The sequence below is a fragment of the Mytilus galloprovincialis genome, chromosome 12 (genome assembly GCF_965363235.1).
Source record: "Mytilus galloprovincialis chromosome 12, xbMytGall1.hap1.1, whole genome shotgun sequence".
Lineage (NCBI taxonomy): Eukaryota > Metazoa > Mollusca > Bivalvia > Mytilida > Mytilidae > Mytilus > Mytilus galloprovincialis.
The window spans coordinates 30,804,229-30,830,568 of record NC_134849.1 but is presented as its reverse complement, the minus strand read 5'-3'; the positions used below and the strand labels follow the sequence as shown (position 1 = coordinate 30,830,568).

At 30.8% G+C, this 26,340-nt stretch overlaps 1 long non-coding RNA gene across 1 annotated transcript; it reads left to right on the top strand.

The window, feature by feature from the left end:
- Nucleotides 1-15,152: 15,152 nt before the first annotated feature.
- Nucleotides 15,153-25,604, top strand: LOC143055446 (uncharacterized). The gene is made up of 3 exons (XR_012972034.1): nt 15,153-15,629; nt 17,560-17,736; nt 23,005-25,604. It is a non-coding gene; the product is annotated as an uncharacterized LOC143055446 (long non-coding RNA).
- Nucleotides 25,605-26,340: the final 736 nt, after the last annotated feature.

Sequence of the window (26,340 nt, the reverse complement as noted above, 5' to 3'; positions counted from 1 at the left end):
AGCAAAAGGCTGTCGAAGCATAGAGAAATACAATAAAATAACCAGTAAGGTTAACAGGCAATTCATTCATTATCCAACAATTTAGGACAATAAAACAAAAAAACTACAACATAAACGTATGTTTTTGTCATCGATTTTTTTTACCCATTCAAATCTTTGCACTTGAAATGTCAGGTAATTCGTTCAGCTCGTGTTCTGTTTTAAGAGTTTAGTATTAACCCAGATTAGTAGGCGGACAAACTGTATTGATGTTCAAATTGGAAATACAACTTTTCTTCTAATGTTATTTAGCACATATACTTACAGTATATTGTTCAATCAAATTGCTTGAATTTGTCTTATTGTCATAATCCGCACCTTCCTGTGTACTAAGTAATTTCGCATGAATGACCATAAGGGTAAACTTTCATTGTATCGTAATCCAGATATAAAAACAAAAATCGCCACTTGCTATTTTGAAATAAATTGCTGTGTTACAAATTGAATAGTTTGATATTAGTTTTCACATTGATTTTTGAATATCCAGCTATTAAAATCTTTGAATCTAGAAATAGTTTTGACAAAAGCAAGTTTCTTTCATTTAAATAAAGAGTAACAGATAATTTTGTCATAATAACAATGACTTTGTGCACAAAAAAGTGTTGACTATGAAACCTTGTGTAAGTAAATTAAGTTAACTTGGTGATGATTATTTTTTATTGCAGGAAGTTGAGCTGGAAGTTCGCAATGAATTGGTTGATTGATTGTTTATTGGTTGCTTAATGTCCAGTGGAAAATATTTCATGCATGTTTAGAAAGATGTCTTGAAATGAAAAACCATGATAATGTCTGAAGAAAATATGGCATCTTCAAATCATTATATCATAGTATGCAATAGTATTCAATGACATCATGCTAGACCTTTTAGTTTCTACTTTGAAATAAGATAAGAAACCTTTAGTCTTAGAACTTTGAAATACCTATCCGTTAGACTATCTATGGGGACAAACTATCTATTTGTAAGTCACAAAAGCTGCAGATGACAATAGGAGCATGGACAAATACAAATAAATAACCAGCAAGTATCAAATTGTATAGATACATAAATAGGCACTTAAACATTTTTGCTAATGACAAATGTAGACAATTTTACTTCTAAATTCTTTTTTGTTTGTTAATTAATACATTTTTTAAAGACTTGAAAATTCAATTTTTGCATCAGATAAAACGCACGAAATAATCTTATCCAATGTCTGTAAAATTACACCATTATGAATCGGTTCTTCACAACGCTATTTCAAGTTTTCTTATCGATTACTCCAAATGGTCCTATAAAAGATACGGCACTAAGAATTACAATCAAGGACGACCATTCCAAATGAACTATTTCTAAAAGTTAAATGATATCGCTAACATATTTTTCAAGCCTTTACAAACATAAATGTGTTCATCATTTTCATATGTCGGAAGTTAAAGCACATTTACAGACAATTCCATAAAGCCGAGTAAATCATGAAAAAATGTGTCGATGACGACACGGTCACATGATAAAATTATGTCTATGAGCTGATATTCAAACACAAAACTCAATGTTGTATTTCATTTAATATAATTATATTTCAAAAAGTAAAATCACAAATATACGCAACTCCGAAGAAACTTCAAAACGGAAAGTCCCTAATCAAATGGCAAAATCAAAAGCACAAAGACATCAATCGAATGGATAACAATTGTCATATTCCTCACTTGGTACAGGCATTTTTTATGTAAAAAACGGCGAAATGACAGTGTTTGTTCGGTGGAGGTAATGGTGTGCTTTAGATAGCGTTTCCTACAAAATGAGTCTTTCATTTTTATTAATTTGTCTTATTATCGATTCATGATTTTTACACATCTGTGATTTTAGTTTAAACACATCTGTTAATTACTGTTGTTTTGATAAATCAACTAAATGTAAAAAAATAAAAGTTTAACAATTAATTTATACATGACATGCACACCCCATTACCTTTGTCAATAAGTTTATTTACAGAAATAAACCATCTCTTGAATATATTTACATTGATAAATGTTACAATTTGTTATCGTTTTTTTAATTAAAAAAATATTAGGTTATAGACATGTTATTTCATCTTCTGTATTTGCGGTTAAATCAATTAAAATCATCTGATACTGAAAGGTACTACTGGAACAAGTTTACTTTTACAAATTTTAACTGATGTCTCCTTCTATAAGTGTAAATTATCAATCGATAAACATTGTGAGACTCTGCTGCTCTCCATCTATCCGGAATTGTGATGATTGTAAAAATATAAAATATAAACTCCCTTAGATATACCCATTAGAAAACTGAAACTAACCACAGGCAGATTAAACGATACCCCTCTTTTTTATCGTATTATTGAGTACAGTTATTTTGGGAAAAATATTCCAAATAGAGATCTAAAAAACAAATTAATCACTGATAAAGCTCATTTTGATAGTTTTCGTGATACAAGAATATCATCTTCCTCAGTTTGATGATCTGTCGTTATTAAATACGTATTATTGTCGCACAAATATTGCATATAATTTATAATGAAAGAGTATTTACGATAACAACAACAACCAATAAAATGAAAAGTACCTAAAAAAGACTGCCGATTCCAAAATCAGCTCTGTCTTTTGTGGTTAAATGTTACCATTACAACACATGACTTTTGTAAGGAGAGAATTTGTGAATTAAGTTTTAAACTATTGAACTTTTCTATCAAATAAAAAATTAAGCCAATTCATTCAATAAAGAAACAAGAGAATGTTAAGCTTATAGGTCACCATTTGATGCTCATAATTAGTTAATTAATTAATCAACAGTTCATATTCTGACACCTATTGAGAATTAAAATCAAGTGCCTAGGTACTAATGACTAAACAGCAGGGAAATCAGTAGCTGTTATGAGGGTCTGGATGGGGTTAACAGAATATAGTATAATGGGCAAAGTATACAGATGAAAGGATTAATATATGAAGATTAGAGAATAACAAGCTGCTAAAATATAAAAAAATAGAGAATAATAAGCAAAAACAAAGATAAAGAATAGAGAACAATAAGCAAAAAATATCAAGAATACAGAAAATACAGAAAAAAAGAGATATAGAATCAAGAAAAATAAGCAAAAAATATAAAGAATAGAGAAAAATAAGCATAAAACAAAAAGAATAGAGAAAATAAGCAGAAAAAAGATAAAAAATAGAGAACAATAAGCATAAAACAAAAAGAATAGAGAAAATAAGCAGAAAAAAGATAAAGAATTGAGAAAAATAACCTCCAAAAAAAGATACAGAAAAGAGAATAATAAGCTGCTAAAATATAAAGAATAGAGAAACCGACCTACATTATTAAAGAATGCAAAACTGAGATACTCCAATACAAACCCTCTATTATACATCAATTCTGGAAAATAACAACTTGGTCAGGTAGAAATACCACCTGTTGTTCATTAATTGATAATCTTTTTCAGTTTAATTGATAACACCATTAAAAAAGTACTGTGAATTCCCGGTTTTTAGATTTGTAATTTTTTATAACAAGGAAGTAGTCATCTTGTCAAGTTGTAATGCAACTTCATTTGTAAACACAATCAATATCTGTTTTTCTCGGCTAATGCAAAAATAGTGTTTGATATCCAATGGCTAGGAAATAAGTTTATTGACCGCTAGTTAATCTCTTACACGATCAGGATCCATTTTTGTTTCCTAAAAACTCACTGTTGTATTTCATGTAATATTATTATATATGTTAAAAAGTAAAATCACAACAATACTTAACTCCGAGGAAAATTCATAACGAAAAGTACCTTATCGAATGACAAATCAAAAGCTTAAACACATCATACGCATGGATAACAACTGTCAAATACATTTATTTTCTTTTTCTGATATAGTTATTTGATTTTCCATGTGTGTGCTCTGCTAAATGTGTAGTGTATTTCAATTTTGTTAGCATGATTGTGTGCTTTCTGTTGTCATATATGCTTTATGTTACCCTCTTTAGAAGTTATGTTTTGTAGTTGATTATTATACCAAATTCAAATAATAATTTTGTTTTCGTATTTGTATCCCACTTCATATTTCAAATAAACACACTTTTATACACTTCCTTCGGAAACATTTTTAGGAACAAATTAGAATTATACAATATCTTTGAACAAAAAACCCAACAAAAACACGCAAAAATTATGAAAAAAGTTTTCAACCACATTAACTGCATAAATTGCCTCGCAAGGTTGACTTTGTATCTTTTTATTTAAGTAATTTATTTGAAAATACTGCCTTTTTATTTTTAATCTCCAGTATCTTTTTGATAAATTTTCATTATAAAAGATGAGCTTTGAAAGATAGTAAAATCTGTATCCGAGTTTTTTCATCCGCGATCAGAATAAATTGTCGTGTTTGTCTTTATTTCGCTTTCTGTTAGCACCGTCATATGGAGAATACACCATAAGCACGTTAATATAACTATGCACAGCACTTACATATTAAAGAAAAGAATAACGTATTATATTTACATTACGTTTTTACAGGGACTTATTTTTTATATTTTGAATTACTAGTATCGCATATAAAATTCAGCAAATGATGGTAAAACAAGAAACTATTGTTTAAAACCTGAATCAGTGTAAGCCTACTATTGCTGAAGGATAAAAGAAGGTACAAACTAATAAAGTATTCATTAAAATTTTAAACAGCCTCAGAAAATTACACAGTGTTACTTCCGGTTGTTATGTGTTAGCACACTAAAACCGTTTTCGGAAAAAGCGATGATTGCATTGCAAAAGGTAAAATTAGTTTTGAACTTTACACGCAATTGTCTCCTCTGTTAATATTGACATAAATTGAATAGTTGTTTAAAATTTTGTAATCAATTATGTCATCTTTAAGAACCGAATCACCTGTTATGAGAGTTTTACCAATTCGCTAAGTGGCGTTTGTGATACTTAATTTTGTGATTTGTTTTAACTATCTTTTTCAGTTGCGTCTCGATTCATTCCAATTACCCAAATGTCGACGATTGACATATTGCGTGTTTTTATTGTTGCATTCCGTGTATTGACCCGTAGTTGTATTTTTGCTTCGTGTTATTGAAATAACCATTCATTGACCTTCAACATACTTTCTTTTATTCTATTCAGTAATGACTAGACATAAATAAAAATGAGAGTATTTATTGGTTGCACTTCGTTGTTTCAGTTGGTTCGTTATTTCCCTCTCATAGTTAAAGTGTTTCCCTCGGTGTAAGTTTGTTACCCGTATTTGTTTTATCTCAATCGATTGATGACTTTTGAACAGCGATACACTACTGTTGCCGTTTTTCAAAATCGAAATAACCTGTGGTTATTTTGTGCTATGGCGTTGGCAGTTTGTCTTTTACATCTCTTTGCCATTTTTCGCATTTCGGGAATTTTTGATTTGAAAGTCAATCAACTTCGTTTTTAAGTTATCCTTCCATCTGTACAAATTCGAACGCCACTAGTGAGTCTTACGTAGGCTGAAGGCTATACATCTACGTCTTTTTAGTTGAGTAACTTTCAATTCGATCGCCACTGATGAGTGTTATAAAGATGCCACTATGTTATAAAATATAAATATAAAGTTATAAAAGTCCAGTTTCTTTGACAGGTGTTTTTCCTTTTTGAAAATACCATTAACCACAAGGAAACTGCCGATTCTGTAACTGCTGTTTTCCACTTGGTTGCATATCCTTGTACATCGAGTAAATACTGTATAACAAGGCCAATTAAAGTACGAAGTTGAAGAGCATTGAGGACCAAAAATTCCTAAAAGTTTTATCAAATACAGCTAAAATGCATTAATGTTACTATATGATCATTGTCCTTGTGCTGTTCGTTGCTGTTTGGTCGGGTGATTGGCTCTTTGACACATTCACCGTTAACATGGTAAACTCCATTTTTACCTGCAAATCCGAATACATGAATGTAAATTAAAAGTTTGGCGAGTAATAATTCTCTCTACACTTTTCATACATTTAATACTTATCAAACGTACCATACTTATACTTCTATACGATAGACGCGCGTTTTGTCCTCATAAGACTCACCAATGACGCTCAGATCGAAATAGTTTTAAAAAAAACCACAAAAAAACACAAGTATAAGGTTGGAAAACATTAACATTGGCACCCATTTTCTTTTAAACTTTTCGTTTATAGTACGTTTCTCTTTTTGCCAAGTATTTTTTATTGTATACGTTTGACGTCGTAATCTTTTCTTTTGATATTCTCAGAGCATTTTATAAAAGCTATCTTCTTTTATTCAATTTTTCTGTATATAATGTAGTTTAGTTTCTAATCATGTAATTATGTTTTTCCTGTATAAAATGTATACCATGTAAAATCCATACACAATCTGTCATTTTGTCATAGCCTGTAGTTTAATAAAATGCTCGGTGACATATAGGTATCAAAGGTACCAGGATTATAATTTAATACGCAAGTCGCGCGTTTCGTCTACATAAGACACATCAGTGACGCTCAGATCAAAATAGTTATAAAGCAAAACAAGTACAAAGTTGAAGAACCTTGAGGACCAAAAGTTCCAAAAAGTTGTGCCAAATACGACTAAGGTAATCTATTCCTGGGATAAGAAAATCCTTAGATTTTCGAAAATTCAAAGTTTGTAACAGGAAATTTATTAAAATGATCATATATTTGATATTCATGTCAACACCAAAGTGTGCTGACTACTGGGCTGGTGATAACCTCGGGAACGAAAAGTCCACCAGCAGTGGCATCGACACCGAACATATCACACTATATACTCCGTTTTCGCAAAGTATGAACAAATCATATCATTTTTATTTATACTCCCATACCACTTTAAGTAAATTAAATTTTGCAATTAAGGTAGATGGGGTGTCTAAATTATAATCCATAGAATTTTTTAATAATTTGCCAAAATGTAGTTAATATAATGCCATTTAAAAATAATTAATAAAAATAATGGGTCACCGGGCTTATTTTCACGCTACACGGTGTTCAAAATTGACAAATTTTGTATAGCTTATGCATGGAAAACACAATTTTCTGCAATAAAGCGTAATCTACACCATAGAATTTTGAGATAACATATGAGAAGATGGCTTTAATAGTATGCTTTCAGTCAAGAAAAAGAAACAATGGGGTCACCGGACCCGTTTTCTTTCTACATTATAAAACAGGTAAATTTCTAACACATTCTATTGTAAAAGTTACTTAATCTGAATTATCTTCCCTTGCATTTGAGTTGCCTCCCCTTATGCGTCAAAGTTGGAAAAAAAAATTATCAAACAAAAGTTTTCTGTTTTTTTGTAAAATACAACCATAAGTATGATAAGACATGTCATTTTCTATATCGAAGTGAAAGTTCTCACATATGAATTACCTACTACTCTAAAAATTTGCACATTCTATTAAAGATCTAGACCTTGTTTTCTGGTATTTCCAAATCCAAGATGCAGGAAGACCCTATCTACCTTAAATCATTAAAATAATGACATTATACTGATACAGTGCATTATTGTATGCCTTGAAGCAAATTTAATTGAAACTTTGTATCGTTGGTTGAGTCTTCAAAATAATGACCTATTGTTTTGAGATATGTGGGTATAAAAACATGAAAGTAATTATGTTTGATAGGTTTCTTAAAATGAAAATCAGATATCATGAAATTATCAGCCGTATGGATCATATTAAGTGTTTGTTTGTTTGTTTTATATGTCGGGATAACATATTGTTAAAATTTGCAATCATTGAAGAACAAATGAGAATATATAAAAGTTTCCGAGTGAAACGGAAATGAAAAACAACTTATAAACTTCCGTCGATAGGTGTCAGGGTATTGTGATATATAATGAGCTTTTTTAGATTTCCTCATGTACTTCCTGATAAAAAACGTATTAAGGTAAATAAACTTTTGATGGCCTTGTGCTGTTTGTTGCTCTTTGGTGGGGTTGTTGTATTTGAAACATTCCTCATTCTCGACTACATGAAGTTATCAGCCGTAACGAGAGAATAACGTATTTTGTTCTTGTTCCTTAGGTCGGAAGTTACTATTGTTAAAATTTTAAAACATAAAGAATTTGTTTTAAGAATATAAGATTTTCTGAATGCAAGGAATTGTCAGTGTTATATGATAAATAATGCTTCTTCTTAATACAACATTCATAAGTTGCTTTTAAAACTTTAAGCAAGATATCAAGTCATTGATTTCTAACCAGATGTATCTATAATAACAACTAATAAAGTGAAAAACATTCAATAAAGCAAGTAAGACATAGATGCATAGGATTAATCTTTTCAAATATATACGTTCGTCGAATAATTTGGACAAGTTCGATCTCTGCTTCTATCGTGAACAGCAAAAAACTTTAAGGATGTACGCTACTTTGTTTCAATATAGCAAGTTTTTAAAAGACTATTATTAATGAATATATAAACAAAGAAATTAAAAAGGCAGAAAAAACTAAGGGTCTCTGTGCTGGATGTTGAGATATTAGCCATAAAATATTTGGTGAGAAATAATGCTCTCTACCGTTTTCGTACATTTAAAAGAAGGGCGAAAGATACCAGAGGGACAGTCAATCTCATAAATCGAAAAAAAAAATGAGAAAGACAAACAGACAAATAATAATACACTTGACCAAACATAGAAAACTGAAGACTAAGCAACACGAACCCCACTAAAAACTGGGGGTGATCTCAGGTGCTCCGGCAGGGTAAGCAGATACTGCTCCACATGTGGCACCCGTCATGTTGCTCATGTTATTACAAACCAGGTAAATAGTCTAATTCGGTATGTCAAATTCATGAAAAGGAAGGGAATTGTAGTTAAGACGTAAGAAACATATTCGATATCATCTGTAAAACGGTTATTCCATAAGAAGGAATGATTTCAACTTCACCATTTGGAACTCTTGGTTTAAAAGCTTCTTTGTGAGCAGCAATCCTCTATCAAAAAAATAATGTTGAAAATACAAGCACGGGAATATCGTATCAATCGGGTGATATATACCCGGATGCAGGAGCTGCTAGAATGTTGCTACTTAGAAATGAAAAGTTCACAATTGGAAACATTGGCACCCTTTTTCTTAAAAAAAAATATTAAAAAAATAACAAAGATAATTTTTGATATTTTCAAATATGGCTTTTAAAACAATATATAATAAAGTTATGAAGGAAAAGTAGGTGTTGCGGGGGAATTTTTTCAATGACACCACAAAGATAAAACTAGAGGATTCCGAATACCTGGCAATAATTCAAAAAGTAGAGGAGCATACAGCCTACATTGTGATATTAAAATTGAGAATAGAAATGGGGGATATGTCAAACAGACACAACCAGACAAAAGAGCAGACAACAGCCGTAGGCCACCAATGGTTCTGCAACTAGAAAATCTCGCATCTGAAGGTGGGTCTAAACTAGCACTTTAATAAAATTGTGTACTAGTTTTGTAAAAATGAATGTCACACTTAACTCCAAAACATATAAATGAAGTGAATTTAAAAACATTGTGGATAGTTGTCTCATTGGCAATCATGCCACATCTTCCTTTTTACAAGACTAACAAAGACCAAAGGATCATAAGGAGGCGGGGTTAAACATTTTTTGTGAGATCTCAACCCCCCCTTTTACCTCTTGCCAATATAGAATAAAAAACACATAGTAATACGCACAGTAAAATTAAGTTTAAAAGAAGTCCGAGTCCGATGTCGGAATAAGTAACAAAAGAAACAAAGTAACATGACAATGATACATAAAAGAACAAAGGACTACCAGCAGTTACTGACATGTCAAATCCAGACCTCAATTAAACTGATTGAAAAATGATATCTTCATCATATTAAACAAATGCCAATGTTGCTATTATATCTAATGCATACAACGATACGTACATGTGTACGGAAGCAATAACCAAATGTCAAATGCAAACCATGTATAATGCAATCTACTTAAACTAGCGTAATTAATGTGTGACCGATAAATGTAAACGAATATCTTTTTTTATATCGAATGAGTTCAGCAAGTAAAAATAGATACATAATACAAATATCTAACTGTTAGACTAAGTCAATTAGTGTCACTACGAGAACATGAACATCCATTATAAATCGAATATGAATGTTTATTTGGTATAATAATAAATAGCTAATTGCGCTTCCATCAACAGCGAATATTTAAGTTTCTGCATCATCTTTTAATGTAGCGTAAATTGTAGTTTCATCCTAATAGAGGTTAACGGACTAGTGGTCCATATTAATTTGAAAAGATCACTTCGTAAAATGTATACAACGAAACATACTCAGTAAAATGAAAACGTAATATATTCGAAAATCAAAATAAACACATCCGTTTGAATAGGCCAATCATATTAAGTAATGCTTATAAGGCAATTAAAGCACAGGTACATAACAAATTGCAAAGAAATGAATCATAAAATCCATTATAATGTAATCCTCATGACTTTTACATCACGTTTTTTCTATTCATTTTCCCATCTAATAAATATTATATTCAATTGAATTGCGCAATTAAAAGTTTTGTGTAGTGTTTTTAAAGACTACAATTTATTCATTTGTAGTATTTCATTAATTTATCAGTAGTACATTACGAGAACGAGAATAAAAAAAATTCCTCACTGCCATTAAAAATTTCACAGTGAGATTTAGAAATGTAAAAAAAAACAAACACTGATAATTGATATTTTCAAGTAGTTTAATAGTGCGATTAATTCTTCATAGTTCGATATAAATGGGCTGTTAACTAGCTGAAGCCTGTGTTAGGATAGTTCATTTTAATAAATTTTCGGTCGATCAATACTAATGCCAGTTTAAGGTAGGATGTATTAGTTCGAAATGCGTTTCTTAATTATATGTCAGGTATGCCGTCATGTAATAGGTTTATTTGAAAACAACGTAGTATTGATTTAATTGGCACATATGAGTCGTGTAGCTACTGAAAAGTAAAATAATACAAGTACTGAATTCCGAGGAAAATTCAAAACGGAAAGTCCCTAATCAAATGGCAAAATTAAAAGCTAAACATATAAAACGAATGGACAAACAGACATAATAGGTAAATATATCAAAATATTGGTATAACATTGTGTTATAATCTTAATTACTATAAACATTAAAAATCTGACAGAAGTACATTACGAGAATAGATTCTTTTATATAACAGTCACAAGGTCTAATATCATATGAAATTTAAATGACATCAAATTCAAAAACCTGAAAATATATGAGATTTCTATATCATAGGTTGAAATAGTACTTGTTTATTTAAAACAATCTTTTGAGCTTTAGAACAAATCAAAAACTAACATCGTCAAAATTCTAGACTTTGGTAACGCTTTATTCTCACTTTCATGAATATTGATGATGTCTTCCCACATTTCACCTTATCAAAAATATCATATATATTATAAGGAGCTTGATATTAAGGATACGAACTAATTTAACAGTGGTGTGTTACTGACAAACAGATATTCAAACATAGCTATGAAGGTTTTTTGTCAGTCGACAGAGACCGTCAGGACAATTAAAGTTTATGCTTCATCAGTTTTTGTTTTGCTTTGATATGTACTTTGTTATTGGATTTGATCAAATTTGAGAACCGGTAGACTAAGCTAGGTTGAATATTAAGAAGAACATTACACACCATGTGCAAACGATTTAAGTTACATATGACATCATTTTAATTGTCGTTTTTCTTGTATTAAAGTATTACCATTATAAAAATGTAATTCATCTCGGATAAAGACGAAAAACATAGAAATGTTTCGACTTGGTTTTTTTTTTTTTTATCTAAGTTGATATATTACAATGTATATAATCGCGTTATTTGTCTCACGATTTTCCTTCTATATCTCATTCATTTTATTTTACATCTTGTTTAATCCCATGTGGTATGAAAAATGAGATTTAAAAAAACTCATTTCAATATGTTAACAGTGAGAAGAAATACCAAATGTTCAAACCGCTTAGGATTAAAGATCATGCTGTTAATTGAATACCATTAAACGGAGCTCAAAGTTAAAACAGTTCGAATGTACATATTAAGTACAATAACAGTTGCATGTAGGTTGATCTATGCCATGTTTTATAAAAATAGAAACTAAAACGTATTTGTTTTTGCTTTTTTGTGTTTTGTCTATTGTTGGCATTTTTCAATGGAAACATTATTTTCGATTGATCTTTTTTTTTAATTATTCTTCCTTCTCTTTCAGATTTTCGTTCTCATTTTCAACATTTCATCTATTCAAATTTGGACTAGAAAAGATGACTAGGCAATAGCATGAATTTAATTGTTACTGTGTTTTTGGCCATCAAACATTTAATAAATCAGGTCTGCAAATATTCTGAAAATGTAAGCCCTTGAAAAATTTAACGAAAAAGTTTAAGATACCAGTTAATCGAATTTGTAGTTTTTCTGCTTACTTACACACACAATTGTCATTGCTATTATTGACCTATTTATATATATATAAAGTAAATTAACAAAAATATCAAACTCCGAGGAAAATTCTAAACGCAGTCCCAAAGCAAATGAAAAATTCAAAGGCTGAAACACAAGAAACGATGGATAACGCCTGACTTGGTACAACCATGTTCTTATGTGGTAAATGGTTGATTAAACCTGGTTTTATTGCTATCTAAACCTTTCACTAGTATGACTGATGCATAAAATTCCTTTATCGTGACAACGCTAACTAATGTTATGATTACGTTGTCTATTTATATGATTTACGCATCATTCAGCATCGTGTCTTACGATATATAATGCCCTACAAAAGCCTTTTGAAAATCATTTGTCCGTTCATGAACACAAACTCATGCGTGAAAATCATGAACAATCATTGACTTATTTATCCAATGTTTAATTATTGTAAATTACACAGACCGATAGTGACCTAATTATTGTATGTATAAGGTCAATGAATGTTATATCGGATTAAAACATAGCTAGAGTCTCCATTAACATTTATGAGTGTATATACCTATAATGGTTTACTTTCATAAATTGTTATATGAATGTAGAGTTGTCTCCTTGGCACTCACACCTCATCTTCCTATATCTATATATATATATATGTTTATTACATGAGTTCCGAGTGTATTGCATAACATTTACGCCTTCTTAAGTATTTGATTCAAGGAATAAATTATTAATATTTTATTGATACCGTTTAATATAGGGCAATTTTAAAACGAAATATTTTGTACACACGGTGTATCCAATATACACGTCATCTCACAACCAATGGAGTTCTTTGTAATGAAGAGAATAAAGAAATTATTGGATGTTGAATGGAGACACTTCAATTAGATTGAAACTACATCCTGGCATGTACTTTACAATGTAAATAAGTTGCGGCAAACTTCAAAGGTGCGTATTGATATTGTGAAATTACTGTTATTATAAATGAAATTATTAATGTTGGTATAAACGAAATTATTAGTGTTAAAAAAAAACATAGAAATTTATATAAGGTATTCGGATAAAGCATTTATACACTTATATTGATGAACTAGAAAAGCTAAATGAATATACCCAAAACACGGTTGCATTTATGTAGAAGACATTGTAGGTTTAGTCAACGGAAATTTTCTTCAATCTGTCAATTCTATTTTACTACATTTCAACACGTTAAGGCTAGAACAATAAGAATAAAATAATACTCAGCTAGAAAATACCGAACTCAAATGACAACTAAAAACAGAAAGTCCCTAATCAAATGGCAAAATCAAAAGCTCAAATACATCAAACGAATGAATAACGACTGTCATCTTCCTGACTTGGTACAGGCAATTTCATATTTTCTTATACAACTTACTCTTTCCTTTTTTATGCTCGTAATGTTAAGAAAACAATATACAATAAAATTCTATACATTTCGTAGAGTTTAACTAAGGATAAGGATTTTCTCCTAACCCAGGCATATATTACCTTAGCCGTATTTTACACATATCTTTTCAATTTTGGGTCCTAAAATATTTTTTTTTTATTATCGAAGTTTTGTATATTAAAAAAACCGGCATTTGTTTGCTGTATTTTTGTCAGTTCGAAAAAAATTTAACGGTAACTTTTTTATGTTTATGATAAGAGTTTATACAAATAATCTTCATATATTATCAACCCATTTTCATTTAAAACCGAAGGGTCTGTGGATTCGTTTTTAAAATAAATCAGTCTGAATGATAAAAATTACTCGAAAAATACGTTCCGAGTACACATTTATTTCATAGTGCATTTCTTTTAGACAATAAATGAAAATTTAAAAAAAAATCCCACCTGCGCTTTACCAGTAATACTTTTACATTGTGTTGTACTACTTTTGGAACAAACTATATTTGATATTTGACCGGTTTGTTAACAAAGTTGATTTTAAACATCTATATTGTGTGTTTTTAACATGTTTAAACTCAATTGATACGTTACGTTTGTACAAACTATATTGACTTCATTCACATGAGTGTGCTCCCTACTCAAAAAAAATAATGAAAAAAAATAACTGAAGTCTACTCTATATATATGTATTGTACAATATATCCGTCGAGTATGGGTTAATCATTACAATATGTCTATGTCTCAACTCAATAGCAACATGTTTTTCCAGCACAAAATATTTATACACATGGTTATAAAAAAGAAGATGTGGTATGATTGCCAATGAGACAACTATCCAAAAAAGACCAAAATGACACAGACATTAACAACTATAGGTCACCGTACGGCCTTCAACAATGACTCATTTTATCTTTAAATTTTCATGGTCCTATTCCCGATTGTGAAAATTACCTGGTTATTCTTTCAACGCAGCTGGTTTCCTCTTTTGGGATTTATGAAACCCCACATTTTTTGTTGATTTCCTGGTTCTGTCTTTTTAATTAATTTGAACATCGATAAACTACGTTTGCGTCACTCGGTACTCATATACCTTTTTGTTGCATTAATATTAAACTTGCATGTTTAATTAGTTATCAAAGGTACCAGGCTTGTTATCATAAATGCTAATCTTAGTGAACAACAAGAGTAAATAATGAAATGATTGCAGGTGACAATTTCAATATTGATATAACATTAAAATGTATTTTACAAGAGTTGCTCATTAGTATGTAGTAGATATTTCAGACTGGAAACGTGGAAGTATCGTAACTGTTATATCGTAGAGTGTTAAGTATCGATGGTTCAATTTAACTGATTGTTTTGTATCAAACAAAATAAATATCTACCAATTTAAAAACCGACTTGAAATCGATGGATAGATGATTTTATGTAAGCTCTGGCAAAGATATACAGAAATGAGTAGCTATGATCTGTGAAAGTCTGTATATGATTCTACTCTGCGGTATCATAGAAAGCTATACTACATTCAGACAGCTTTCTGGAATCTATCAAAATTCTTTTGATGACAAATACCAGGATGTAAATGCTGTTAGCATCCAAACTGTTGGATCACTTTTAGACTGCGTTGCACGATGCGGCAAAGAACAGCGATGTTTGAGAATATTCCACAATAGGATAACGCAGATATGTATTTTACATTCGGATCCGTTTACATACACTGCAACGAAGACAGGTGAAGGATGGAGGTCGTATTTGACAAAAGATGGTAAGCTATTATAATTATCTCCTTTTTCAATTAATTTTTTTCGTTGTTTTTTGTTTTTGTTTTTTTTTTCAATCAGTTATGCTATGTTAGAACAAATAAGCGAACGCGAATATTTAAAAAGAATTTTCCCTCAATTAATTCGAATTTCGAGGATGTCTTTTTGGATATTTTGGTTAACTTAACATATGATGAAGTCATATCATACGCGAGCTACAAAAATGTTAAACTGAATTAAAATGTTTAATTAAGACTAGAAAATAAAAGAAAGACAAACACGCTGCTAGTACAAAAGTAGAGGTTGGAACTGTAGAGTGATGACAATTGTAGCACCAATAAGCTAAGGCCATGATTGAAAGAAATGAAAGATGGAAACTGATATAATAAATATAAATATGTATATGAGGTAAAAAGGAGAATGATAAAGATATACGGCTTAAGTTTTTGGAAAGCAAGAACATGAAGAAGTTGAACATATTGTTGTAGTCACTCTAAGTTCAAGCAAATGCAGAATATACATCATAATAGCTCATCAAACGGTATACGTGATTGCAGTTGCTATTTCATTTCAGGAAAAACTGTAATATTTTTTTATGAAAAAAACATAGAATATGGTCTACCCTGAATAACGCGCGTACCGAGTAATTTGAAAGTGTGCACAACATTTAGTTAGGTTATTTCGAAAAGAGAAAATCATGAAAAAAAACCGTTGACGTCTCTGTTAAATAACAGAATAATGTCTATGAGCTGATATACAAAAATATTTCAATCAATCAGAAGACGTGTTACATCAAACGTTAAATTGTTCAAATATATTTCTATCTTTAACTTTAACAAATGCAAGCAATAAAATTGAAAATGGAATTGGGGAATGTTTCAAAGAGGCAACAGGCTTACCAAAGAGCAGAAAACAGCCAAAGGACACCAATGGGCCTTCAATCCTGAATCAAGTTTTCTTCTGCAAAGACTTTTAACAATGTTTAATGACTTTATGTCTACAATTGTATGTTTCTTTATACCCTAAAAGTATCTAATAAAGACTTCATCTAACATGATTTTACTAAAGATGGTCGTGTATGTTACCACAAGCTTTTCACATCTATTACATATTATTATTTTAAAAAGGGAGATCAAATATCAAAGAGACAATTCAAACAATAAGTCCCGTATAAACAAATAAAACAATTACAGCAATACGGCTTATCACTGTGAAGATACTGACGAAATACGAACGTTTTGTAGAATATTTACCTGGAAATGTTTACGGGGGATTTATTAAATGAAATAGTAGACACTAAAATATCAATCTAAAATCAAATATCGAGGGTTTGTAAAAACTGTCAAAAAGAACTTTGGATAGGTAAGCAGCAATAGATCAAGTCTTAGTTATTTAAATTTAATATGTGTGCAAATAAAATCATCATAGATACCAGGATTAAAATTTTATATGTATGCCAGACGCGCGTTTCGTTTCCCAAAGATTCATCAGTGACGCTCGAATCAAAAAATGTTTATAGGGCCAAATAAATGTTGAAATATGCCGCATCGCCCTTTCAATAATTTGAGAGTAAAAAATTAAGTGCATATGATCTTTCCATTCAATGATAACATTTTTAACTAAACTTCATAGTTAAGGTGGGACAATTTAAGCAGTAAATGAAGTTTCTGTGGAAAATTACATACCAGTTGATGTTAACAAAAGTGCGACCGAAAATGATAATTTTTAGATGTAATTCTATAATCATTGTTTCAGAATATGGTATGTGCCCACACAATATTTTTTTCTACAACAGACAACTGCTTTTTAAACTATGAACTATAGGTAATATGAATAGTAAAAAAGGCAGATGTTTGCCGGTAAATTGTTTAATGTCATTACATCGATAGAACCAGAAGATAATTTTTAGATGTAATTCTGTAATCATTGTTTCAGAATATGGTCTGTGCCCAAACAGTTTTTTCTACTACAGACAACTACAGATTTGCTATAATTTCAACCCACCGATGTCTGCGAATAAATTGGATTTTTTAGGAGCCTGCAATTATTCTAATCAAGAGCTCTTCCGCATTGATTCTGAAGAAAAACAGAGCTATGTCGAAATGGTATCAGGTAAAGTAGTCAGCACCTTTGATTCAAACTCTGTTTGAAAATAAAATAAATGACTGTCATTAATTAATGCAGATTTTTTTATTATTCACCATTGTCTTTTTTTCTTCTTTTCCGGAACTGTTAATGAATAACAACGATTTTACATGTTTAAAAAAAACAACTCAAAAACGGCTTTTTAAACTATGATCTATAGGTAATGTGAATAGTAACTAGAGGCTCTCAAGAGCCTGTATCGCTCACCTGACTCTATTTGGATTTTTGAAATCAAATAAAAAAATATCAAATTTGGCTACAAAGTAACAACACTTGGCCAGCACCTCATAAAGGAAAGGAACATTCATGCTATGTTTGGTTTCATTCAATTTAGTGGTTCTCTAGAAGAAGACTTGTGTATGTATTTCCCATAGGTTTCATTCCATTCAGTGGTTCTCTAAAAGAAGTCATTTGTATGGGGTTCGTGTTGTTTATTCTTTAGTTTTCTATGTTGTGTCGTGTGTGCTGTTGTTTGTTTGTCTTTTTCATTTTTAACCATGGCGTTGTCAGTTTGTTTTAGATTTATGAGTTTGACTGTCCCTTTGGTATCTTTCGTCCCTCTTGTATGCATTTCCTATAGGGTCCTATGTTACACTAAGTCCCCCGCTGGCGGCCATCTTGAATGATGATGAATCGGCTACAAAGTAACAACACTCGGTCAACACCTCATAAGGAACATTCATGCTATGTTTGGTTTCATTCCATTCAGTGGTTCTCTAAAACAAGTCATTTGTATGCATTTCCCGTAGGTTCCTATGTTAAACTAAGTCCCCCGCTGGCAGCCATCTTGGATGATGGATTGGCTACAAAAGAAACAACACTTGGTCAGCACCTCATAAGGAACATTCATGCTATGTTTAGTTTCATTCCATTCAGTGGTTCTCTAAATGAAGTCATTTGTATGCATTTCCCATAGGGTCCTATGTTAAACTACGTCCCCCGCTGGCGGCCATCTTGGGTGATGGATCGGCCACAAAGTAACAACACTTGGTCAGCACCTCATAAGGAACATTCATTTCATGATTGGTTTCATTCCATTCAGTGGTTCTCTAGAAGAAGTTCAAAATGTAAAATGTTAACGACGACGACGACGACGGACGACGGACGCCAAGTGATGAGAACAGCACACACTTGGCCTTAAGTGGGCTAAAAAGGTAGAGGTTTACCGGTAAATTGTTTTCATTCCTTAATGAGCCCCTGATTGTGGAGAATGTGTTCCATGGTGTGATCGACATTATACAAAATATAGCTATGTTACTATATTTAGGAAATAAACACAACTAGTTGCAGTATAAATAGTTATCAAAGGTACCAGGCTTATCGTTTTTTTAAATAAAGCTCATCAGTGACGCTAAGATCAAAATATTGATAAAGCCAAAGAAGTATAAAGTTGAAGAGCATTGAGGACTCAAAAATTCCAAAATGTTATTACCATGCCATTAGTGGATAGAAGTTGATTTATTTATTTTTGTGGCTTATATTTATCAATACTTATTTATGTTTTTGTCAATTTGATAAACTGTTACATTAGTGACGAGTTGTTATGCAAAATATAAAAAGTTAAAGACCAAAACTATCAAAAAAATAAGTTAAAGAGAGGCAAAAGATACCAAAATTAATTTTATTCTAATACTTCGGGAAGAAACAGGTAGGAATAAAATAATAACTATTTACACCACTGGGTCGATGCCTCTGCTGGTGGACGTTTCGTCCCCGAGGGTATCACCAGCCCAGTAGTCAGTACTTCGGTGTTGACATGAATATCAATTATGTGGTCATTTTTATAAATTTCCTGTTTACAAAACTGTGAATTTTTTGAAAAACTAAGGATTTTTTATCCCAGGCATAGATTACCTTAGCCGTATTTGGCACAACTTTTTGGAATTTTGGATCCTCAATGCTCTTTAACTTTGTATTTGTTTGGGTTATAAATATTTTGATATGAGCGCCACTGATGAGTCATATGTAGACGAAACGCGCGTCTGGCGTACTAAATTATAATCCTGGTACCTTTGATAACTATTAATTGATCATAGACAATCTAAGTGGTGCTGATAATTTGAAATAAGAAGTCTTGATAGAGCAAAAAGAGTTGTCTGCTCTTTGGTCGGGTTGTTGTCTCTTTCACACGTTCCTCATTTCCATTCTCCATTTTATTTGAATTTGTGATTTATAATAAAATCCTTTTCCAAGTGATGATTGAACAAGGAACTAGACGAGAGAATATATAGAAACAAGGTTTATGTCCACAGGACACCAATCAATGAGCAGAAAACACCCCAAGGCAACCAATGGGTCTTCAAGTCAGTGAGTCAATCCCGCATTCGGTGAAGTTCAATAAAATCATATATCATTTGACCTACTTACCTACTCATTATATAATCACTATTATTGCTTTGTTGAAATTAAATTTTTTAATGTGCAAATTTGTCTGCTTAACTATAATCATAATGCATAATGTTTAACATTAGGTTATCAAAAAATAGTGTGTTTACATTTCTTGCATTTAAATTGACCCTTTTATCTTAATCGCCAAACTTAATCAAACATGACTACAGTCATAATATCACAATGTACGTTGTGCTGTATTGTTTTTACTTTTTATTACTAGTTTAATGTAAATTGACTTATTATAAAAAAGTGTAAAACTATAAATTCTCCGAAGTAGAAATTCTCCTACTTGCTAGTCACCATTGACATAAATTACGGCTAATTGGAATGTAATTATGTCGTATCACATTGTAGAATAGAGCGAAAAATTCACGCATTGATGGTCAAAAAACCTTATTTCTCATGCAGCAAAAATACTGCAATCTGATTGGTTAATTACCCCGGTGTAAATAACACCCTACCCTGGTTCACCCCGGGATAAATAAAATTTTGCCAAAATTTTTTAAAAATACAATTTTGACCAAAATAAAGAGAAAAAAAAATCGAAAAAATAAAATAATAATACTGAAAAAAAAAGATTTATGACAAAAATTTAAAAAAATAAAAAAAAAAAATTTTCTCCGGAAAAATCAAAAGAACACAAAAAAATTTCTGAATTTTTCCAAAAATAAAGAAGAAAGTCTCTGACAATGCGCAGCAACATCAACGTTAAAAAAATGGTACGCTGTAAATTTTAAATAAAGCTCACCAGTGACGCTAAGATCAACATATTGATAAAGCCAAAGAAGTATAAAGTTGAAGAGCATTGAGGACTCAAAAATTCCAAAATGTTATTACCATGCCATTAGTGGATAGAAGTTGATTTATTTATTTTTGTGGCTTATATTTATCAATACTTATTTATGTTTTTGTCAATTTGATAAACTGTTACATTAGTGACGAGTTGTTATGCAAAATATAAAAAGTTAAAGACCAAAACTATCAAAAAAATAAGTTAAAGAGAGACAAAAGATACCAAAATTAATTTTATTCTAATACTTCGGGAAGAAACAGGTAGGAATAAAATAATAACTATTTACACCACTGGGTTGATGCCATTTTTTTTTTAAAATTAAAAAGAAAACTATATGTGTCCCTGTACTTAGCAGATAATCCTATTGTATTTTAATCTTGGCCTTCATAAAACGTAGATTTTACTGTCGCAAATTACGTGTCGCTAAGTAAAATAATATTTGCGAAAGTAAAATCAAGTTTTACGAAAGCCAAGATTTCAATACAACACAGTTATCTCCATTTTAAAGCCACAAATTAAAATAAATTCCATTTAATAAATATCATGGCTTAAAATGCAATAAATGAAAAAGTCCGCGAAACTGTTGCATCGTCTTTGAAATCTAATCACGGTGACGTCATATGTATACTCCCGATGTCAGACATAAACAAGACGTATTTATATTTTTTGTATGCTTCTATATGGTTTCAATCATGACAAAATGAATATGTTATGTGTACATGATTTTAATTGTTTAAAGAATGTTTATACGGAACACTCTATTTGTTCTAAACAAGGCCATTTATTCAATATTGGAATCATATTTGTAATTTTTTTTATACGAGTTTCATTTCGAATAAAACAGTGTATTCATCCAAAGCAAATGTGATATTCACCACACTAAATGTCAAATACTTTTACGTGTTTCTAAAATTGTGAATGGATTGAAAACTTGTTTAACTAAAACTAAAAATCAAAGTGATATAAGAGTTTCAAATGATTCGACTTGAAATAAATTATCCCTTTTAAACTTGAAGTTCTTTAATTTTGTGCACATAAAATATTTTAGGAACTATATGTCATTACGGTTCATATTGTACAAATAATTTAATTTGTAGGGTATTTAAAGAAAATCATGAACTATAACAAATTATGAGCATGGCGTCACCATAACGTAACGTTTGTGTCGTCGTTTTTTCACTTTATTCACCTTTAATATTGAGAACAGAAAAATAACGGCACTCTTTTATATTGTAATAAGATCGAAACAAAAATGGACACACCGAACACTTAACTTGTTTAAAAAATTAAATCTTTAATGATGAAGACATTACAGGAGTTCGCTTCTCACTATCAAAATAATAAGCTTTTCAAAACACTAGTTTATATTGAAAGGTAAATAATAATGGAATAAAAAAAGCAAAATAATATATAGGTCAATGTGCTTGTTTTCGAGATATTAGCCATTGAAATTGTGGCTGGAAAATGTTCTCTCTTGACTTTTTATAACTTTATCATTGACAAGTTTAAGTTCTAAATTTTCTATGTTGTGTCATGTGTACTATTATTTGTCTGTTTGTGTTTTTCTTTTTTAGCCATGGCGCTGTCAGTTTATTTTCAATCTATGATTTTAAATGTGTCTCTGGTATCTTTCGCCCCTCTTTAACACAATACAATCTACAGTCAGGAAGTAGCTTAGCTCAATCACATATATTGTTATTAATTCTAACTTCAATAAAGGCAACAGTAGTATACCTCTTTTCGAAAGTCATCAATCGATTAAGAAACAAACAGATCCGGGTTACAAACTTAAACTGAGGGAAACACATTAAATATAAGATGAAAACAACGAAACAACAGAAACACTTTAGCACAACAACAAAAAACAAAAAACAATTCAACACACACAGAAACGAACTATAAGATAACAATTGCCCTTTTCCTGACTTGGTACAGGACATTTTATGAAAAAATTATGGGTTCTTACCAAACATTTCTATGATGAACGATGTCCATTTGTTATGAGCAATGCATTAAACCAAATATTTTTAACAGACACTTTTGTTTTTCAGCAAATATTGCCAGTGTCCATCCCACTGGTATTTGTATACAAGGAACAAATACAATTGATGTAAGCAATGCATGGACATTCTACGATGGTACACCTATGACCTTCTTCAATTGGATTCCAAGTGAACCTATCGGCCTAGGATGGATACGTATTAACAGAGGCATTGATTTTGGATGGGAAGTACCTCCGAGACCAAATTGGTGGACATGTACCTACATGTGTGAAATAAGGATTATTTGAATATTGACTACTGTCAATCAACATTTCATTCTCTAGTCAATCGTTTGTAAAAAGTCTATTTATTTGACTAATTGGTAAATATGTGTAACTTTTTTTTCAATCTCATTTTTTCTTTCTCTTACGATACAGAATGTTTCACGAATTAGCGGGTCGTCCTATGCTTATCTTTTCTGTATTGTTAATTTTTTTGAATACGGTACTGCCTGCTGTGACACATAAACAGTTGTGTCTGTTTTGTTCAAGATCTTGAAACATACACCATTATTTTTAATACATATTATACAAACAAATGTCTTAAATAAAGGCAACAGTAGTATACCGCTGTTCAAAACTCATAAATCCATGGACAAAAAACAAAATCGGGGTAACAAACTAAAACCGAGGGAAACGCATTAAATATAAGAGGAGAACAACGACATAACACTAAAATGTAACACACATAGACAAAATCCCACGAGAATAACAAATATAACATATATATATAACATCAAAACCAAATACATGAATTTGGGATAGACAAGTACCGTGACACGTCTTATCGCAATGTGAATTTACACTCAAAAATAAGAGAAAACAAACGACACAACGTTATAATGTAATACACACAGAAACGAACTATAATATGACAATGGCCATATTCCTGACTTGGTACAGGGCATTTTTAAAGGAAAAAATGGTGGGTTGAACCTGGTTTTGTGGCATGCCAAACCTCGCACTTTTATGGCCATGTGAAATATAATCTTAAGTTTTTCCTTGTTTTCTACCTTTAGATTATATGAAGTTTCTTGCACCTGGGTATGCTATATACTTTTTTTAAATTATACTTGTAAAGAATTCACTGTTAAAATACAAATCTATTTTCGCATTTTTATTTACAGTAATAATGTACAACAAATTATCATTCGGAAGTTATCTAGATTTTTCAGGATAAATAAAGTGTTTGAATCTAATATTAAGGTCTACCATTTTCTCAACAAGTTATTTATCAGTTTTATGTACAAATAATTTACAAAACACATATACTGGTGAAAGTACTTTAATTTGTGGGTATCAATTTTCATGGTTTGAGCAATATTTACATGTTCGTGGGTTTTTAAATTCGTGGATTTTAGTGTTGTTTTTTTTTTTAATTTTAAATTTAAAAACTAAAGCCTTTAAAAATGAAGATTATAAATAGTCTGGATTGAAGAAAATTGAAAAGTAAACATTGACCTGTGTAAATCGTAGTGATAACACTAATTAACCAGTGATCAACAGAATAAAGACCATCAAAGGTGTTAATTAGGTCATAAACATATTACCTAAAGGAGACAGTAACATAAACAAATGCTATAAACGTATCTTGAAATGTCAAATAATTCTTATCAAAATCATGCCCAGCATGAAATTATTATTTCCTATATGTATGAGAATTATTAGGGTATAAAATAAACACTTTATCATACTCACGGTGGGTATGGTTGTCCTGCGAGAGAGCGTTCTGTTCTGGTGATTCGGTCCTGACGGGTGCTGGTGATCAATGAAAAAATGTAAACAAAGACGAAAATGATGATTTTTGACGTTTTCACTCATAAAAAATGGAAGAAAACAGTTGAAATTTTTCAATTTCGTTTCTTATGGGTTAATATGTAAACCATTAAAAAGTTGACCCTCTAAACTGTTTCAGTAAGCGTAACACAAAAATGCTCATTTTCAGAAAATCTAGAACTGAAAAAATAAAACAAAAATGCTCATAGCGTCCGCGTTTTATACTGCAATCCACACGACAAAAATATTTTGTGAAAAACATTGCAATTTATTAAAATTTAGCATTTTCTCAATTTATTCATGTCCTGATACTGTGCTGGTGGGTCCTGATACGGTGCTGGTGATTTTGGATAAGAAGTTGGTCATATTTGAAACAAATGTTACAAAATAAATAAAATTGGGCAGATAATTGTTGTCAATAGGATCTATGACTCCTAGTTTAGCTCTTGTGCATCCATTTGGCTGTTTAATATGTGTTTTCAAATGATCGTAACTTGTATTACATAATTACATAAAAGGGCAACATCTTTCGTCCAATATCAGATAACAATATATAGTATCTAAAATAAGAATAGTTTTATTAAGATATTAAATGCCCCTTACATTGATGCTTCAACAATGATCAAAGCCCATGCCGCATAGACATGTTTGTTAGCGCTCCGCATACCCCCTCCCCACTTCCACCCAACCAACCCTCCTCATTTTCTCCTTCATTGTTACAGTGGTGTACCAACACAACAATTTATCACATAAAATAATAACACAAAGACACACATTATTGAACAACGAATGCTCGCAGGTACTGAAAGCTAGTTCAAAGTTCAAAGCCGCATTTTCAACTAATAGATAAACCATGTTCTCATATACAAAAATTCCAATCGTGTCGATTAAAATAGTCTCAAAACTTAAGTTCACATTTTAATGTTTGATGAAGCAGAACTTTAAAAGTGTGCAGTGAATCTTGTGCTCACAACAGTTATTGTCATAATTATGTTTACATAAGACTTATAAAGGAATTAAGAAGGTACCAAGAAATATTTTACAGTTCAATTTAATGATCATGAATGGAAGGAAATGGTACGGAAGTTTACATAGGACAAACAGAAATTGATAGTATTTTTTTGGCGAAAGACTTAAACGCTTCTTTACATTATATAGTACAGCTCTTCTATAAAAGCATGCAAAAAAAAAAAACTTTGATTGAATTGCTTGCTATGTTTGCTTGGATGTTTTCAAACAATAGGTAGGCGGAGTTTCAATACATACTGGGATTTGATTGGACAAATACAAACTGACAGGATTGAAGTTAATGTTTATTGTCCAAACAAATTCTAGTATATATATAGACTACTTACCTGTCGTTTACAAACATCCAAAAAATCATAGCAAGCAATTTGATCAATGGTTTGCTTTGCATATATTTATAAAAGTAGTATGAAGCTACGAGATATTTTAATTTTTGAAATTGAAGGCACAATTAACAAAGCAAACGGTAGTTTCAAATACTTTTAAATAGATCTTTAAGGATAATGTACCCTTGTGTTAATCCTATGCTAAACATAACAAAAAT